The 21181-nt window shown below is 43.3% G+C and overlaps 1 protein-coding gene across 2 annotated transcripts in view; it reads right to left on the bottom strand.

Moving 5' to 3' along the window:
* gna11b (guanine nucleotide binding protein (G protein), alpha 11b (Gq class)) overlaps positions 1–21181 on the bottom strand; it is a 42384-nt gene that overhangs the window by 18995 nt on the left and 2208 nt on the right. The window lies entirely within an intron of this gene.

The following is a 21181-nucleotide window of genomic DNA, read 5'->3' on the forward strand; positions in this document are numbered from 1 at the left end:
AATTAAAAAACTCATTAAATTACATTTTTGGACTGTACTGCAGGCCGAGAAAATTCCAGCCGCGGGCCGCACTTTGGACACCCCTGTGTTCGATATACCACATTATCGTTAAACATGGGTTTGTTTCTAAACCGTCCGTGCGCGTTATAAGGCGCGCACACACACACACACACACACACACACACACACACACACACCTATCGCTGCATGAAATGAAACCAACACCTGTAAGTCAGTGTGCCCCTCCCCCCTAGATTGCAGTCCTGTGGGAAACACTGCTAAGTTTCAATATGCAGTGGCAAACTTCCTTTTACACTTGCAAAGTCAACTCCTCTTCTGCATTTACCCCAAATTGCTACATGACAGCCACACTTTATTTTAGCTCAGTTACACTTATGTTTACACTTGTAAGGCCATTATTTAATGATAACACAGGCTTCACGGGTGCGCGCTATCACCGCCAGACATGTTGGAAGGCACCATGCTCGGGCCATATGGTCACACTTGAATATTTGAATATGCTATGCTGTCCCCAGCCACCAGGCTGTGGACCATTTAAGGGCCAAGGAACATTTAGTTTGATTATTTTATTCATTTCCATTCATCAACAGACTGTTTTACCTTGGGAAAATGACCTCTAACACGTGCTGCTTCTTCTGTTTAATAAGTGGGGGCTGGCTTTGGGTGTCACTTTTGTCTCCCACTGCCTGAGATGGGAAGCTCAGAAACAGGATCAGGGCTCTTGTTTGTGCATTGACTGGATATCTGTTGTACAGTACAGCACAGCTGTGCCATCTAGTGGCTCCTCTGTGAACTGCCATTTTCCCATGAATTGGAATGAAAGAGTTGCCACACTGGGGACCTCCGGCAGTGCAGCCCCTGATTTATAAACGCAGACCTTAACAAGCTGTTGTGGATTTTTATTTTTCTCCCCAGGGATGGGAGGGGAATCCAGGGATTTGCAACCTTGCTTTTCATTTTCAAATGAGCTGCAGGAGACAAAGTTTGATGCCGGTTTTTGGACAAAAAACAGGCACACATTTTGGTGAGTTTTAGTCAATAAGCAAAAATATGTAAAAACATGCAGCCAGTGTTTAAAGGTGGAGGGGCGGGGGTCCAGCCATTCAATGACATCAGACTGGCCCACGGGTTCACTTCAAAACGTGGCAGCAACTAACGTTTTTGCAGCAGATTCCAAAAAACAGCAGAGTACTCTTGCCAATTGCTCTTGTCATATAGTCTATCACTGGCTAGCTTTTTTGTAGGAGACCCTAAAAAGCGCTCCTGTCACATTGAGGATATTTGACCTAGCGTTTTTGTTGTGGGTTCTCAAAAACAGCAGATTGTTCCTGTCATATAGTGGACCTTGACTCGCGGTTCTTTTACAGTGGATCCTTAAAATAGTAGAGCGCTCCCGTCACATAGAGGATCTCTGACTAGCCTTTTTGCTGTAGGTCGTTAAAAACAGCTGATTGTTCCTGTCACATTGAGGATCTTTGACTAGCATCTTTGTCGTGGGTCCTCAAAAATAGCATATTGCGCCTGTCATTTAGTGAGTGCATCTTTGAAGCGTTTTTGAAGTAGACCCTTAAAGGAATACAATGCTCCTGTCACTTTGAGGATCTTTGACTCATGTTTTTGTTGTAGGTGCTCAAAAACAGCTCCTCACATATAATGGCTGTTTGCTTTATTACAGTAGATCCTTAAAAACAGCACAAGGCTCCTGTCATATACGTAATGGAGCTTTGGCAGGTTTTGCAGTTGGTCCTTAAAACGATACAGCGCTTCTGTCATAGGGAGAACCTTTCATCAATGTTAGGTCCTCAAAAATAGCAGATCACTCCCATTACATAGAGAATCTTTGGCTAGCGTTTTTGCTGTAGGCCCTTAAAACAGAAGAGCAATCCTCTCACACAGAAGATCCTTGACTGGCTTTTCCACCCCCCAGTAGATCCTTAAAAACAGCAGAATGCTTCTGTCACTCTTTGACTAGCTGTTCTGCAGTAGAGCCTTAAAAACAGCAGAACACTCGTCTTTGACTACCGCAACAGATTGCTTAGGAAATATTGTGGATCTTTGACTAGCTTTATTGCAGGAGATCCTTAAAAACAGCTGAACGCTCCTGTCATATAGTTATTTTGCAGTAGGTCCTTAAAACGATACAGCGCTTCTGTCATATAGAGAATCTTTCACCAATGTTAGGTCCTCAAAAACAGCAGATCACTCCCATCACATAGAGAATCTTTGACTGGCGTTTTTGCTGTAGCTCCTTAAAAACAGCTGGTCGCTGCTGTCACGGAGGATCCTTCACTGGCTTTTTCCCGTAGTAGATCCTTAAAAACAGCAGAATGCTTCTGTCACTCTTTGACTAGCTGTTCTGCAGTAGATCCTTAAAAACAGCAGAACACTTGTCGTATAGAGCAGGGATTCTCCACTGGTGGGTCATGACCCACAAGTGGGTCACGGTCTTTGCCTGTGTGTGTTTTTTTTTTTTTTTTTTTTTTTTTTTAAACACAGTGGGTCAAATGTGCCAGTCCTGTCTCTTGTTGAGTCCTACAAATTATACACTTGTAAGTGTGAAAGTGTTCATCAAACTTGTTCTGCGCTGCTAATTTTGACGACATCAAATTTAAACTGCACTTTCTTTTCATGACAAATAAGATATTTCTGCAATGTGGGTCACAGCTTGTCATTGAAGGGCGACGGTGGGTCCCGCAGCCAAACCAGTTGAGAACCACTGATATAGAGGATCTTTGACTAGTGCAAATATTTTGCTTGTGTTTTAATTTATGACTTTGATAATATAGCATGGACAGATAGATACATTTGAAAATGTGCCCCCCCCCCCCCCAGAATAATAGAATAGTATAATAGCCCTGGTGTAAATCCTCCAAACATAACTTTTGTTGTACCAGCTGACTCCCTTCCTTGATGAATTCCCACTGCCGAGATTCCAAAGTGATTGACATCATTGCTTGCAAGTGCTCATAATTGACATATTTGCTTTCTGAGGAATTTTCCTGCTGGTTGGAAAGTGAGCACACTGGAAATGACTTCCAAGGCGATGGAGGAGGAGGAGGAGGAGGAGGATGCGCTAATTTAATGAAGATAATTAATCTGGCCTACATTCTGCCTTCAACGCTGCCTGCGCCAAGGTGACAGCGGGGGTCTTTGTCAAACCCAAAAACTTCCTTTAGCGCTCCTCGTGTTGAGCCTGAAGGCTCATCGCAAGATTTCACGGCGAGATTATTTTAAACAGCAGCAATGAGTCAAAAAACAATTTTTGCCAAATACATATAATACACACCCACTAGCTCGTTTTTTTTGCCTCCATTTGACACAATGTGCTCTGCACGGCTGCAGACTCCATCCTCGGGTCATGACGGCATTTCAGTAAATTGAAGAGGGATCAAGCACATACATAATATCAGCAAACTGTAAAACACACACACACACACACACACACTCATCTCAGCACCACCTACATTCAAGGTTTTTGAAGAGCAGCCATTTTTCTGTCACCATGGCAACCCCTCTTACCGTCTCCCTTGTTCTTTTTTCTTCCATTTCTGTTGTTTTTTTCGCCCCTCCCATCCGCCCCTTCACTGTCCTCTCTTTCGTAGCAGACAGTAAATAGAACCGCGAGGCCCCAGGCCCGCTCTGTGCTCTTCATCTTTTGGTCGGGCCATGGAGACGAGCGAGCGATTTTTGGGTTACGGGGCGGGGGCGGCGGTGGCGGTGGGGGGGTGGAAGCTGGTGCGTGAGGTCAGTTCCAGGCGTTTTAACACCACAGATTGCAAAAACGCAGGGAAGGAGAAGGAGAATATGCCTTAATTGGGTATACAAGAGTAGTGCTGCCATTAAAACGCCAGTGAAAAAGGCTGTAATAGGAATGCCAGGCCAGTAGTTGTCAGTGTCTCTTTATAAAGAAGCACTGCACACACGCACGCTAACGGCGCTTTACCTGAATAGCACTAGACCTATCATTTGCTTTAAAATGTGGCATACCATGTTTCTTTGTTTTTTTTACTTTGTGGATTATTTCGGGTCATTCAGTTCAGTTTTATGAAAAGTGGGGGTTATTATTAATTACTGGCAAAAAGAGCGATCGCATTAATGATATCACACAGCTACAGGACAGTACTTAAGCCAGGGGTGTCCAACGTGGCACAGTTTTAAAACATAATTACACATGAAAACTGTACGAACCAAAGATTCATTTATTCCGTAATGGCGCCCTACAGCTGCGTAAGTTCTACCTTCCTTCACCATGTCCACAATTCCAACTTTTTGTGCAATGGTTAGCATCTTCCTCTGCCTTTTGGGTGCTATGGCAGGTGGCTTTGTCGGTGCAGAGCGTTTAGTCGACATCGTGAGTTTTGTCGGGGAGAAAACTTGCAAACACAAGGCACTAAAGAGCCACACTGCTGGCGATCGAACAATTATGTAAATTAGGCAAGCTGAACGCATTCTGTACTGTACAGGACACCTGCGTCCCTTCGGCAATTGGGACGCAGAAGACAATGCGGGTTCTCCCTTAGCAAATAACAAAAAAAAAAAGCATGCTACACTGTAAAAAATTGCACACAAAAAAAAAAATCAGTGTAATAGCGAAGGCCGCATAAAGTGAACCGCGTTATAGCGAGGGAACGATGCATTCATTACATTAGCGTTTAATTTGATCTCAGCAAACTTTCGACAATAACGTTTACGTGTGATGACGATGACGTCCCGGTATGAGGAAGGACACGGTGGAAAAGAAACACAAAAACTCCGAGCAGCTTTACACAATGTTCGTGCGACCGCACCCTAGATGCCGAAGGGCGGCTTACTCTGTAGATTATTTTGAGTCGTTCGGTTTAGTTCTGCTAAGCGAGGTGGCGGCTATCATTACTAACTGCTCAGGAGGAACAATTGCATCAACGATAAGACACATCCAGGGTGGGCGCATCTGCAAGCATAGCGCTGGCTTTGACTTTGTGGATTATGGTGGTTCAGTTCATACGTAATAATGCAAGGAGGCGGTTATCAGGAAGAACGGTTCACGCACACCTACGAGGCGTCAGTTTGGGCATGAGCAAGCTTAAAAACCTTGTGGATCACTTTGAGTGGTTGTGTTTCCCGTTTGGTTTCCGGTTATGATTTAGAAGTGATGATTGAATTCTAGGACACATCCATGCTGGGCGCTCTTGCATGTGCTCGTGCATCAGCGAAACCGCCTCTTCCAAACATGCTTGTGCCTGGGAAGTGTCCCAAGCTTTAACCTTATGACGCGTCCTTTTGAATGCGTTTTCAGCCTCCAGAAGTCATAACAGTGGCGAACCAAGCCAGTTCCGATCCGCTTACAACATTGTCAAGTCCAATAAAACAGTGGCTATCCTGAGGTGTTAAATGCGGAGTATATTCGTAGCGCCGGGACGCAGTGTGGTGTCGTCCCGGTTGATGAATGCAGGCTGTTTCAGCTCGGGATCACTCACCAGCTCAAAGTCTGATTTATTTCTCGTGACCCCGTCACAAGATCTCCCTCCACACTGTCGTGTCCCTCTTTCAACAGCCGACACACTGCGGGCCTCTGTCTTCCTGTCTCCTCCCTGGCCGCAACCCTTTTTACATGCCCTTACCAGCCTTGCTCCCCCCGACCCCCGGCCTTAGACCGAGATACCACAACCGGCCTCCTCACCCCCGCCCTTTTACGTTGAGAAGTACACCTCTCGCTTCTCATCGCTCTCTGTCCTGTCAAGAATTCAGAATATTCTCACAATCCTATCCATTCTCTTTTGGCATGACCTAGAAAAAGGAGGTCACCTTTTAATAGTGCTCACACACATTCACACACACATTCACACACACACACACACACACACACACACACACACACACACACACACACAAGTTGAGTTTGATAATGTAGTCCTGTTCTGGCTAAGAACAAATCTGAGCTTGAATGATGCAAGGTAGGCTCGCCGCCCACACGTACACACACACACACATAAAAACACGCACTGCAGGCTCACCCGATGACAAATAAAGCTCAAAATGCAACAAGTTCATTGAGTCCAATAAGAGACGATGTAAACATCATTACAGCCTGCATAAAGGCTCCCCTTGCCAGCCTTGCTGATGCTATGCTAATACAGTGGAACCTTGATTAGTGGCCGCCCTGGTTAGCATAGTTCTCGCTTCACGTCAAAAATGTAAGGCAAAATTTTGCCTCAGTTTGTGTACATTCGGTTAACTTTCCAGTTAGCGCACAATATGGCACATGTCTTGTTGTGTTATGAATACACGGTGTGAGTCCAACTGTGTTCTTAATGTATTTTTAATCACAAAACGCCCTTGTTAGCATCCTTGGCTTGCTAGCGCTTTCAAGTGCTAGCCTTGCCAGCCCATTACCTCACTCCATCAAGTCAGCAACGTGTTCAAGCGCTAACCTTGCCGATAGGGCTGGGCGATACGTTGCTATTTTTTTAAATAGATATTTGTTTTAAAGCACGATATCGAAAACAAACATATCGTTCATATCGATACAGACTGGGTTTGCACTAATTCCGGAAAAGTTACACCTCGCTCCAGGCGTCATCTGCAGCTGGCACCGGGCCTCATGGTGCCAGCGCCTCACACCTGGCCAAGCAGCGGCTAACACCGGGTTTCGGAGCAACTACACATTGCGCCAGGAGTGGCCATGGCTAGCTAGCACCGGGCTTCAGAGAAGCTACACCTCTCAGCAAGCACCATCTGCGGCAAACACCGGGCCGAGGAGTGGCTACTTTTAACCGACCAACATCACTGAAAAGGTAAACCTAAGAAAACTACAGACCCGGTTCATGTAAATGATGGGGCATCATCGTTTCCTGTGGAAAATAAGGACAGTGAGCTAATTGTACCCTCAGTGCTGTGAAATACGTGATTAATCAGGCATTAAACCAACAAAATGCCCTCAAGTATTTTGGAGTTGCTGCTGACATTTAAACATTTCCTCTTAAAACAGGGCACTTTATGTCATATTTTGTTCTTTTGTGCTTTTGGTATTAGCTGGGGATTTGAGCATAGCTAAAGGTTTGTTAGGGACAAGATTGATGATTAGATTTTACTTTTTCTACATTTATTTCAAAAAGAGAATGGACTATTTTATTTTAGTGGTTATTTTTCTGTAAGATTTTTTTAAACTGTACTGAAACAACTTGCATGCATATTTGGCTTTGACTTTGCCTAAACACACTTTGTGGAAAATATGTCGGGATATATATCGCATGTCGATATCCAATCGCATGTCAATATCCAGCAACAACTGCAATCAAGCGGTTGTGCTAACTTGCAATGAGTCTCTTACAGCGCTGGGGAGGAATGCCGGCCCACTCATCTTTGCAGAATTGTTGTCATTCAGCCACATTGGAGGGTTTTCCAGCATGAAGCCTTTTTAAAGTCGTGTCACAGCATCTCAATAGGATTCACTTCAGGACTTTGACTAGGCCACTCCAAAGTCTTCATTTTGTTGTTCTTCAGCCATTCAGAGGTGGACTTGCTGGTGTGTTTTGGATCATTGTCCTGCTGCAGAACCCAAGTTGGTTTCAGCTTGAGGTCACTAACAGATGGCCGGACATTCTCCTTCAGGATTTTTTGAATTTCAGAATTAATGGTTCCATTTATCACAGCAAGTCTCAGAATTATGCAGGGATTTTCCGCTACATGTCATTGATCGTGGCGGTGCGCCACTACCAAATAAAAGCCGCCGCACCTTAAAAATGACTTGAAATCAATTTAAAGTAATATCGTGTATGAATGGATATATATGCTATATAGATACATACAGTATATAGATCACAGGTGTCAAACACAAGGCCCGGGGGCCAGATGTGGCCCGCCACATCATTTTATGCGGCCCGCGAAACCCTTGGAATAATGCATGTCAATAATGCACTTCACCTCTGCCCTTCTAAATGTATTTGACGTGTCGTTTTGACAGAAAAATTGTACTGCATGCGGTTCTTCTAATCGTCAGTATTATCTAATCATGCAGCAAGATATTCCAGGCATTTTTCAAAAACAAATACTTGAACGTCTGCTTGTCACCATGACATTCTCACTTTACTTCTCATTTCGATTTCAATTTGTTAGTAAAAATATAATAATCGAATGCATGGGCAACTGTAATAATATTATGAGGTTATATTCATATATACTGACAGTTACAAGTGGCCCTCTGAGGGCAGTCGTAACTGCGATGTGGCCCTGGAAGGAAAACAAGTTTGACACCCCTGATATAGATTATTATTTCCGCACATATTGACCACAATTAGTTTGAAAACAATGTGTTTCACTGTGCTTTATTTTGATAAGCATGCACCGGAATCGCCTGTCTGCCTTGCTGGCACTTGGTGCCTGTGACTTTCTGGCATTTTTGTTTACGCGTCTGACAGGCTAGCAGCGTCTAGCAAGCTTGTTTTTTTGTCGAGCTACGATCATCATCACAACTTACTTTTTGAAAGTGTCACTTGACAATCTTGCTCTCGTTATCATTAGAATACTTACGGCGTGTCTTCAAAACACTGTGTGTGTCAAAGCTGTGCCACAGAAGCACGTAGTGTGTCCAGCTTTAAGACAGTGACGCTATCACAGGGGTCTCCAACAGGTGGCGCGCAAGCTAGCAGTAGCTCACCAGCTGATGTTGAGTAGTTCACCAAAGAATATTTGCTTCACCTCTTCGTATTTTTCTAAGTGTTCTATTCAAACATGACGCCTGTATTTAATGACAAATGAGCACACTGAGTAGAGGTGAGATTTGTCAATAAAGTTAAATGGCAGTGCTCTCAGAAGCGTTGCCATTATATTAAGAGTTTTGCATTGCTCTCGGGTCATGTTCTGCTACTTGTTGAAAAAAGTGAAATAAATAAGAAAATAAATAAGTCATAAAAAATTGCTATTTGTATATATTTTTTTTTAAATGCAGACGCAGCAGCGGCACCACACAGCAGCAGCAGTCCGCCCTCCAAGGCAGCCCACCGCCACAGCAGGGTTTCCGCTACATGGGAAGGATCGTGGCGGGGCGCCACGGCTCAGTAAATGCTGCCACACCTTGGAAATGACTTGTTTTTGTTGCATGAAATCAATGGTAAGCAATAGAGAGTATGAATGCAGTAGATGCTATGTTAAGGATGTTAAGGATGCCCATTACGGCGATCGTGAAGGTAGTGTTGGTCGGGTGTCACCTGCACCATTACGATTACGGTCACTTCGTAGATGTCGTATGACATCAGTCAGCTGACATTAAGCCCCCTTCTGATTTGCTCCAGTGCCGCAGCAGAATTAAACAAAAAAAAAGAAAAAGTGAAGAACCGATGTCGGCAGGCACACACGGATAAATGCAACGTTCATCTTTATTATTCCGATTACGGATCAACTAACTCAGCGGAAAGCTGCCATATCTACAACAAAAGTTATCCGTTCACTTGTAGCGGCTACTTGTGTAGAAAAAAAAGTCAATTGTTTCATGAACTCCACTATAGAAATCTTTCCTCCAAGTTCATTTGTTAAACTACCATTTCACGATGAGTTGCAAAACGTGCCCCCCCCGAAAGCCTTCTAATATGTTGCCTTGACTCTTTTGCATAATCCTTTTCATTTCTCCTGTAGAGTATCTGGAATGTTGCACAGCAAATGCTAACTGGACGTGTTACGTGATGAACGCGGCACGACACAGCAGCGGCAGTCCGCCTCCCATGCAGCCAACCACCACCACTTCAAAAAAAAAAAAATCCTCGTGAAACCCCTGTTCTTTACGACAAGCTTCCTAACATGTGCTTCCAGGTATTGCAGTGTTGTCATCTCAGGGTGTGTGTGTGTGTGTGTGTGTGTGTCTGTGTGTCAAAACAACAAACTAGCATGCTTGGCACATAACATGCATGCAAATGAAAGAACCTCAGGGGCCGTTTAAATGCAAACGGATACAAAGAAAGAACTATTATTTCCATGACAAGGTCCTTCTGGAGCCTGGAAAGGCAAATATTTCAGTGTTCAATATAAAACAGGTCTCAAATTGTTAACAGTGCCGCCAGTAGCAAAAGTACAAGGACATTCCAATCAATGGCAGGATACAGCAATATCGAAGCACGTGTTACACTTCTTACTTACATATTATATTAATTAAGGACACCTAATGATTTATTCAAACCATTATTTATATTATCATTATATTATATCGTTATTGAAAATCTTCACTCTGGCCAACAAAAACCCTCCGCTTGCGTGTGGACGCGAGGCCAAAAGGCATAGAAAAAATGTGTTTTTAAAATGGAGACGGCCTTGAAAACGGCAAAATGCAACAAAAAGCCTAAGTGAAGACCTGTGAAGTGTACAAGCATGTTCGAGCGTCAAAATTAGGGGCGCAACAATACAGATTATTCAAGGTTTAGTTCGATACGTTAGCACAGCTGGGGCCATTGGTGACCCGCAGCTGCTTTTTTTTATTGGCCTGCAGCACAAGAAAACTTACAAAAACAAAAACTCAGCAGTCATTTTACAAGAATAAAGGGAAATAAAGAGAAAAAAAAAGTTGTGACCTAACAGGAAAAAGTCGTCATTTTACGAGAATAACGTTGCAATATTATGAGGAAAAATAAGGTCATTTTAGTAGAATAAAGATTTTTTTTTTTTACCCAACAAATAATTAATTTTTGGAAAACTAAGTTGCAGAAAAAGTTCTAATGTTATGAGAAAAAAGTCAAAATATCTCAAAATATCATGGCAGGAAGTCATCATTACGACACAAAAGTTTACAAGAAGAAAGTTGAATTCAATTTTACCAGAATAGTTAGACAGCAAAAAGTTCCAATTTTAAGAGAATATACTCTTATATTATGAGGAAAAATAATGCATAAAGTTGACATATTAAAGAAAAAATGTTATTTTTTGAAAGTCATTATTCTGTGAGAACCAAAACAAAAAACTAAATCAAGTTGTAATTCTCTGAAAGTTAGGTTGGGAAATAAAGTCAAAATATTATGAAAAGAAAATTTGCAAAGATTATTTAAGAAGAAAGTTGAAATATTAAGAAAATAAAAAACTAAAACAGCAAAAATGGAAAAAAGAGCAATGAAAAAAAAGCCAACAGTGAAGTTCATACTAATAATAGGCTTTTTTTTTTACTTCCATCCATCCATTTTCTATGCCGCTTCTCCTCATTAGGGTTGTGGGGGCATGCTGGAGCCTATTCCAGCTGACTTGAAATACATATATAACTTCTGAGCATATCTACAAGTTTACAAAATATCAAAGTGGCCAATGCATCCTTTCATTTTTCACAATGTGGCCCTTGGTGGGGAAAAACTGCTTTAGTGCCTCGGTTTGATACAAAAACAAGAAAGATATTTTCATGTCTCTTTTAACCTTGTTTTTTTTTTTAATTACCAACATTTGTTTCAACTCAAAAGTACAATTTTTAAATTGAATTAAATATATCTGGTATCCTCATTAGTACCATTTAAAACAACAGCACCTTGTTAGCGTTCATTATTCCCACAGTTCATTCATCCAATTTGATAGAAAACATAACAATTATGATTATACACAAAAACTATTTGCAAAATGACAATACAGCCAAAGTCAAGGCAATACTTACAAACTTAAGCCGGTCAATTTAAGTCAACTTAAGTCAAATTATCATAAAATAATAGCAACGATAACAAGTAAGTGTAAAAAAAAAAAACAACACCAGGGCGTGCATGACGAAACTGACTTTTTTTTTTTTTGGAACTAGCAGCTGCAAACGCAACGAGGACTTTTATTGTATGCATATGCATCTTATCGCTGACTTATTTTATCCGGAATTTGGGTAATAAAGACAAAAAAAAGCAGTTTTGCGAGCCGTTTAAAATGCCGTCCGCTGACTTTGCCGTGTGGAGCAACCGCAAATCAAGAGGGGACTTCGAGACCGCTGTATCGAACAGTTCGATACGGGTACTGTTGCACCACTGCTCGGCCTGTTGGCAGGTGTGTATCTCTGATGCAGCCTTAATCTGAGGGGGGCTGAGTGTTGATAGGACGTTTCTAGCACTGGCTTGATAAACATAATGTAGAATGGTCCAACAGTACTTCCGTCTGCAAAAACTCTTGCTTGTCCGCGATAGCGATGCTACTTAAGCCTGTGCTTTATTTTGGGGGGGGGAGTCTCATCATGGAAATTCTACAAGCCATGCCCACACATGGGCAAAACCTAATATGCAAGTCTGCTACACCGCATTTTAACCTGTCCACATTTGCTTCGAGCCCCCCCACCCCAACGTCGGCACAATCCTAACGTGCGTCCACCACCACGCCAAAATGGAAGCGGTAACAAAAAAGATCAAGTTGCAGAAGTGGAAATAGTGATGAGAGGGTAAGTGTGGCCTGTGATGTACTGTACTGTACACGCATGGCAGCTGGTGGGAGTGAGCCGGCGTGAATGCGCCACCCTGTCATCACGGAGGGGGCCCGGAGGAAACTGGCAGCGGGCAGGAAAGCAGGATACGTCCCCCAGCCGTGGAGACGGTATGTGGGACAGTCGCCATCTAGCCTCAATCACCCGAACCTCCAGAGAACCAGACATGACCCAGTTTATGAATGTGTGTGTGTGTGTGTGTGTGTGTGTGTGTGTGTGTGTTCATCCGATTTGACTCGTGCACGCGGGTCTTCGGACAATGGCAAATTGCAAAGAAGATGGCATAAAGCAAGAAGAAAACGTGCAGCTATTTCAATTGAAATCAAAAACTCGAAATGTAGCGTCCACAGCAAACAACGCTAATGTTGAACAAACTTCACACAAAGACGACGTAGCTTTTCCGAGGTCCTCACGTGTGATCCGTGACAAACAAAGGCTGTCGCTGCGTTTACCCAAAAGTAAACAGGCAAGGATGCTCCAAAAATAGTTGTAGAAAATAGTAAATGAGGAAAAACACAAAACAGTCACATATAGTCTGAAGGTTTTCAGAAAACGGCTACTGACGACCAAAAAGAAGTCCTGAAGTCAAGCTTGCTCAAGGTTATATTTACAGCTTTAAAACAACCAACGTGACCTACAGTATTCCGCAGGAAACAACCAACCTAAACAGTCTGCCTAGACAAGCTGCTGACAGGAATGCTATGTGCGCAATGCGCTGAGCTATGCGCGCCACAACACACGGTCCGTCAAGCAACCGTGACAAATGCATTGGAAGTCCCGAGGGGACGTCACCGTCTCATCTGCAGAACTGTCCATGACGCTTTTGCATGTACAGTCTCCCATTTATCACGGTTAATTGGTTGCAGACCCGATCGCGATCAGTGAATTTCCGTGAAGTAGGATTCCTTATTCATAAATTGAATATTTTTGTATTTAGAGCACAGAAAACGTGTTTATGACTTCCTAAATGTGGGTTTTAACATGATTAGAGCCCTGTAGACATGAAACACCACCTCAATAGTTACTTTTACACTCCTCTTATTCTTTGTTTACATCACATTTAACAGGCTACGGGATCACTGCAGGGACAAAACAGACAGCCGCCAGTAGCGAAGCAACTAGTTAGCCTCTCCAATTTACTTCTAAACTTACAAAAGTGTTTCAAACGGAGTGGGGAAGAAGGACAAAGAAGCCAAAAACTCACCACTTCCACACCAAATGAGAGGAGAACCTCCCCCCCATTTGATCTCAGACATGGCATGTCCGTCTCAGCCATGGCATGTCAGCTCGGCTCTGCTGGCTCAGTAGCCATTTTCCATGCAGTGTGAAAGGTAATGTCATCTACTATCATGCCTCATAACATTACTGATGCCGCGTGACCAGAATCCTTTTGTTCAACATAAACATAAGTGTGTCCAGCTTTAGGATAGTGACGCTATCACAGGGGTCTACAACAGGTAGCTCGTAAGCTAGCAGTAGCTCACCAGCTGATGTTGAGTGGTTCACCAAAGAATATTCGCTTCACCTCTTTGTATTTTTAAGGTTTGGAGCCGCAAAACATTACACAGCTTATAAACGTGTCAAAATTGTCATCTTTTTTAAATGTTGCTGCTACAACAACAAATTTCAACAAACAAAGTGCCGCAAGCGTGTGTAGGCCTACGGTACTCTGAAATCATTTCAACACTGAACTCTGGAATCCTTTTTGACTGGTTCCCATATTTGTTTAAAATTAAAACAAAACGTAGCCAACTTTAACATAAAAAGAGCTCATCAGATTTCACATTTCTGCATATCAGTGTTGTTTGCTCAATAGCGTTTCCGCCTGTGCTGAACTGCCATCAATGACGATTCCTTTGATCCTGTCCTTGACTGTCTTTGCAGAAAGAAGCATTCGTTCATTTCGTGTTTATTTTTGAATGCAGAGAATAGATGGTCTGATATTTTTATCAACGATTCTTTCATGTATTCTCCATCTGTGAACGGCTTCCCCCTCCTGACCTCATGTGTTGCCAACTTGGCCATTTTCTCGCTAAATCTGCCGACTTTCCAAACCGTCTTGGTGACTTACTTTCCCGAAAGCGACTAGCGTCAAATGTAGGGACTGGTATTTGAAAACTATTTGAAAGCATGTATTGTTCTGCAGTTGCTGCCAAGAGGTCCGCCCCACCTCACAGCAGTCACAAGCGGTGAGTGCACAGTCAGCTCCCATGAAACACTACCTGCCTCTCCTGGAGTCACCACCTCGGCGATTAGCGTGTCACGGGCTCCAAACGCATAGCCACAGTGCGCTTCTCGTTATAAAACATATTGCGATGCTCTCGTTAATCATTAATCGCATTCGATCGACTTTTCTATCATCTTTGTTTCCACATTTTGCCTGGCTCCACTGTCTCTCTGCTGGCAGCTAGCTAGCCTCTGGTCCACAGTGTCAAATGTCACTTTTTAAAAATGTTAGTTAGGGATAGAAATCTGACCAGAACTGGACTTAGGAGACCAAGTGGGGGGTTAGTCGCTGTTATTGGACTACAATGCTGATGGTGATGTCATACAACTTCATGTCAAACAATCCGAGCTATCCCTTAAACGACCTTGCTCTTTGCTCTTGCTCTCGCCACTGTGATTTTGAGTAGCTTACCAAAGAATATTTTCATCAACTCTTAGTATTTGTTTTGCTCATATTTAAAAGAAAATTGCACCTTTTTTGGAATTTCTCCATCACAATCCTTATGTGAAACATGAACACATCCATTTTTTTTCTCTACCGCTTCTCCCCTTTAGGGTTGCAGGAGCATGCTAGAGCCTATCCCAGCTGACTTCGTGTGACAGGCGGGGTACACCCTGGACTGGTCGCCAGCCAATCGCAGGGCACATATAGACAAACAACCATTCACACTCACAGTCATATCTATGGACAATTTAGAGTCGCCAATTAACCTCACCTGCATGTTTTTGGAATGTGGGAGGAAACCAGAGTACCCAGAAAAAACCCACACACGCACGTGGAGAACATGCCAACTCCACACAGAGATGCCCAACGGAGAATCGAACCAAATGAACATGAACACACATGTCTCTCTTTTCTGTATATTCTAAAGATATAAAAACAGCAAAAAAAGACACAGCTAAGAATGCGCGTAATGAGACTCACCTATTACGCCTCTAAAGCCTTCTGAACAAAACTCCAAAAAGCGCCAACAACGCTCCATTTATGTGACGTGCATATTAACCAAGCTACAGCAACATTGTTATTATTGTTATTATTATTAACACTTTACTGGCGTATTGACACCTTGCCACACCATGCCAGTTAGGTACTAGCTGGCTAGAGACTAGCTTCACCACACACTCGCCCGCAGCCTCAGGCCACTACCAACAGGTAACGCTACATATCGGAGCTGCCGCGACTGCTGCTGTGCTTTTGTTTTTGAGATTGGAAAAGTTAATGCCAGGTGCAGGCGTTTGTTTCTATGTTCTATGTGAAATCAACACGCCGAGGAAGGAAGTTCGGGTAATGCTTAAAAAGACCAAAGTACGTCAAAATACTGTAAGTATTACATGTTATCATGAATGTGCCTGTTACTACATGGTCACAGCATTCATAAAAAACATAAAGCCTTGTTGGAGGTGTTTTAATAGCTACCCCCTCACCATTAGCGGTGTTTTGACAACCCACCACGTCCCCTCCTGCCACCCCAAACAGGGTTTTGGCAAAGCATCGGCTCAAGTATGCTGCACTTGGACTGTCATGGCGAGACTACTCGCTGCCGCACGCACAAGGGGCTTCAAAGTCTATAAACTTTGCTTAGAAACTGCCACAAATGTTGCCCAGATTGAAGTTGCACACAGCATGTCCGCCACATTCTGGTGTAAAGTATCCCTACGGAGTAGGGAGTTTTGGAATCAGAACAAGCGAAACTGCAATGTGTTGTTTTTAACTTTAGAGAGTTTCCAGTGTAACTGAAAACACATTTAAAGCGGAAAAAAATATACATATTTTTACAGCAGTTTTTGGGACGCTGACATTTTTTGCCGTCAGGGTTAAATGTGCGAGTGTTTTTAAGGCCCTCTTAAAGGTTACAAAAGAAGATCAAGAAGATCTGTATCAATATGTGCTACAATGCTGTATATTATAGAATTAAACCTTACCAGCGAGGAAACACACACACACACACACACACACACACACACACACACACACACACAGCAGTGAGGAGCAGAGCTCGAAGATCCTTATTGCCATATATGATCAAGAAAAAGATGGCTTGGCACGAGAAGGAAGGTCAGCACTAAACATCTTGAGCCTAACCCCTGATCCTCTCCCTCCTGTCTCCCCTTTCCCTCTAAAGGAACACTTAAGACTGCATGGGTCGTGGCAAACTGCAAGCGACATCATCCTAGGGATGGATGTCTGACTGATCGGACCCTTCTTGTCGTGGAAGTCGAGATGAAACTCTGGAAATCTGACCCTGGGAGCTCAGTGTCCATCGTTTCCTCGAGCAGTTCCTTTAGCCAGAGCATCCCAGGCGAAGGCTTGACTTTGTTTTGACCAAGTACAGGCAAAGCACTGGTGTGTGCGAGCAGGAAGCTGCCTGTATGACCTGATATGGTGACAGGCAGCCAGATTGCGGGCACGGCTGCAGCTCTGGCAAGACTGGTTTTCACGAAAAAAAAGAAGAAACAAGTGGCTAAGCTTCGAAGGTTAATATGAACACCAGGCTTACATCACCTCCGTACACGTTATCGCCACTTGCGTTTTGTTGTTTTTACACTGCTGCTGAACATAGGAGGCCTGTCACCTTAGCAAATTTTGCTGGATGATTATTATTGTCGACAATCGATATTATCGACAACATTTTTTTTGGCCAATTTTTCCGTTATTTATGTAACATAATCATGCGAGTACATCGTATCAAAAGCAGTAAACTTTAATTTCCCAAGAGTATTTAACATTGTAAGTGGAATGCCGTGAGCTTTTAGATCAAATAAACATAATTTTTAAATAAAGACCAAAATAACCCCAATGAAAATAAAATGGACTCTTTTAGCAAAAATTAAATAAAAAAAAAAAACTCACAATCACAACTGAAAAAAATCAAAAATAGACCCTATCTCTGTTAAGAAAAAGCTCTCTCTCACTCCAATACAATAAATAAAATGGAGTATGAAGGCTCTGTAAACAAAATTGCACTTGAAACAAAAAATGAACATTGGGGATTATTCCTTAACAGGAAGGCTTAACATATAGCAGACAACACCGTGAGCGTGCACCATTTTGCCCTCTTTAGTTTATATTTCCTTTGCGACCAAACGCCTCTGTAAGCGTTGATTGTCAGGACGAAGGCTCTACTGTTCCTCCGATGGTATTTTTTTTCCCCCATTTGGGAAAATTGGACAAGATAGTTGTGTTAGAGGTGTGCATACAGGTTGGTCTTACTGCCCTTCTTCCTCGTCCGAGGTGTCGGGCGAATAGGCACTCTTTGCAGGACAAAAACTCACGAACTTGTGCTCTTTGGAGAGGACGTGTCAAACACACACTGAACATCAGTCGCCTTTACATGACGTCGTCCGTGCACCCCACTCAAGAGGCATGACTCATCAACTCACGCCAAATCAAACTCTTACACGACTTTCCAACAAATGCAACATATCGGGTTCGTCTGTGTTCATGCGCTCACCTTGCTCATTCTTTTTGCGACCGAAATATTCCCACACTGGGAACGTGGAATTCGCCTTAGAAACCGTCGCTTTTGTGCGCCTTTATACATGTTAGCGTATGCTCGCTCACGAGGCTAACCTGCTGCTAGCACTCTTGTGTATCCACTCACTAGTAGCTCCGCCTCCACGTACCGGGACAAAGAGGCTGAAGAGACGAGGGTTCACTCTCTCGGTTCGTTCCACTGTAGCAGCACAGAGTGAACCCTCTTGTCATCCAGCCTGTTTATTAAGAGAGACGAGGAAAACAAACACGCATGCACAGACGTCAATTTATCGAGGCCGGCAAAATTATAGTCTTCGGGGGGGGGTTTTATCGTTCGATTCATCGATTATCGTGACACGCCTACTTGAGAGACATTTAAGAAGGTTTAAAAGTGAGATACAAAAGTTTGGACACACTTTCACATCCAACAGCATGAGTCAGTGTGTCTAAAGTTTGAACTGGTACTGGACATGCGCCGTACCAGAGACGCAACTCATTAGCCCCTTTCACACGACCTGCTTTCCCGCCTTTTTTCCCCTTGTTCTGTGTAAACTGCACCGGCACGGAAAAATTTGGCAATTTCACAGCTTCAGACGCGGTCAGCACGGGACGTCCGACATCATCATCCACATCATCAATTACCTGATTACGCGCATCACACAGGTGTGGAGATATCTCGCTTCTGTGTGAAAAGCACGGGTGAACAAATTGCCAGATATTCTGTTGTGCCTCCAGGCCGGCAATTCTGAAGGTCTCTGTGTGAAAGGCTATTAATGCTGCAAACACAAGACAGAGACTGCTTTTTCAAGTCGTTACTGTGCGCCATTCTCCTGTATTCTTGTTCTGTGTGAAAAGCACCAACACGGAAGTTGCTTCAGAGGTAGCAACAAAGGGTCTTCCATGTGATGCAGGAGCCAGGTTGTGTAATTTAGGGGGAAGTCGCCCTGGCAATTTTCCACCTTCGCTGGTGGTATTTCAGCCACAACAGAGGAGCGACGCTGGCTGTGTGAAAGTATAAAGGAAGTAACGATATACCATGCCGGGAACGGGGTGTGACATTTTAACACCCGACACGCACGTCTCACAATCTGTTGTGTTGGAAGCAATTGTCGCCGTCTGACAAGTAGACACTAACTGTGTCGCTGTGTGAAAGCGTATACTGTTGCACCAATATTCCACTTCTGTGTGAAAGGCACACGCAGAGAAATCTTCCAAATGCGTTCTCTTGTACCCCTTCAGACATTTGGCCTGAAGCCATGTACCCCCTACTCCTGCAGACTTAAAAAACGCACATCTCTTGATATTAATTAACTTGAAATATTGAACGCAATTAATTGATATTAATTTTATAGTAATTTCAGGTCAAATTTGTGTATTTTGCATGGTGACATTTTAGATAATGTTTCACATGAGCACTAATAAGTAGATCAGTAATCATCCAACATATCTTTTACGAACATTGAACATAGTTGATTGGTTAATTCATTTTAATTAACGGGGATTGGACCACCAATAGAAATCAAAGATTGAACACCATTAATGCGCTAAATGATCATCAAACGTACTTATTTGTTCATATGATACACACAGAGCAATGAACAACATCGTGTGCCGTCTCCTTCCTGCTTTCCGCTCCGTTCTCCATTGCGCAGTGAGGCGTTCAGGCGCACTCGTAATTGAGAGTGTTAGGCGCTAATTGTTTTTCATTTTTATTCACGTAGCCCCTATTACAATTGGCGCACCTCTGGGGGTACGCGTACCCCACTTTGGGAACCTAGTATGTAGAGGATATAAAGGCGGTGACAGCTTGATGCTGGGACTGATTATTGATATTTCAATGGTGTCCTATGAGGTTCTATTACATTCTAAAGGTGACAGCCTATAAGAGACACTAGATGGAATGTGCTGGAGGGGAACACGTTGATTCCAGTGAGGTGTGTGTGTGTGTGTGTGTGTGTGTGTGTGTGTATGTGTGTGTGTGTGTGTGTGGTGGGGGCTAATGCCAGGGGATAATAGGAGTCAGTGACATCTCAACGTCTGAGCAGTGGTTGTGTTTAACCAAGCCTATTAAGAGCTGGGCTAATCCCGACTTGCATGTCCTTATCCAGGCGTCCGCTGACGACTTGAACCCGTGCAGCTCAGGGACACGGACAGCTCACTTTGCTCTTAACTAGTACAAGAAGATGTCCACTGTGCAAATTCAACGTGGCCCACTTCCTCCCAGTTGCAGGTGTTCAGCAGGGAAATTCAAGGATGTCAAACAAGAGACCCTGTTAGTGTTGGACGAGCAACAACCTACATCATCCCGATCTGACTGGCGGCCTGTGGACCACATCCGTCCCGGGAATGATATGAGACCGGCCCACCAGTGCAGTCCTATATGTGGGAGAGATGGACATTTTTGCTGATATCTAAAAAAACAGCACAGTGTGCTTGTCATATTGAAGATCTTTGACAAGTGTTTTTGCAGTAGGTCCTTAATACAGCAGAGTACTCTTACCCTTATAGAGGATCTTTGACTCACACTTTTTGCAGTAGGTCCTTAAAAACAGCAGAGCGCTCCTGTCTTATACAGGATCTTTGACTGGCGTTTCTTTTGCAGTAGGTGCTTAAAAACAACACAGCGCTCCTGTCGTAATAGAGAATCTTTGGCTCACACATTTTGCAGTAGGTCCTTAAAACAACACAGCGCTCCTGTCATACAGAAGATCTTTGACTAGCATTATTTGCAATAGGTCCTTAAAAACAGCACAATGCTGCTGCCATTTAGAGGCTCTTTTAGGAGTGTTTTTTTTGCAGCAAGTCCTTAAAAACAACACAGCGCTCCTGTCATAATAGAGAATCTTTGATGCACACTTTTTGCAGTAAGTCCTTAAAACAGCAGAGTACTGTCATACAGAGGATCTTTGACTAGTGTTTTTGAGTGTAGGCTCTTTTACGAGCATTATTTGTACTCGGTCGCTAAGAACAGCAGAACAGCCTACCGTATTTTCAGGACCATAAAAGTCTACGGTAGTCATATTGAGAATCTTTGACTTGCGTTTCTTTAGCAGTAGGTCTTTAAAAAC

Source organism: Dunckerocampus dactyliophorus, chromosome 13, assembly GCF_027744805.1.
Source record: "Dunckerocampus dactyliophorus isolate RoL2022-P2 chromosome 13, RoL_Ddac_1.1, whole genome shotgun sequence".
Lineage (NCBI taxonomy): Eukaryota > Metazoa > Chordata > Actinopteri > Syngnathiformes > Syngnathidae > Dunckerocampus > Dunckerocampus dactyliophorus.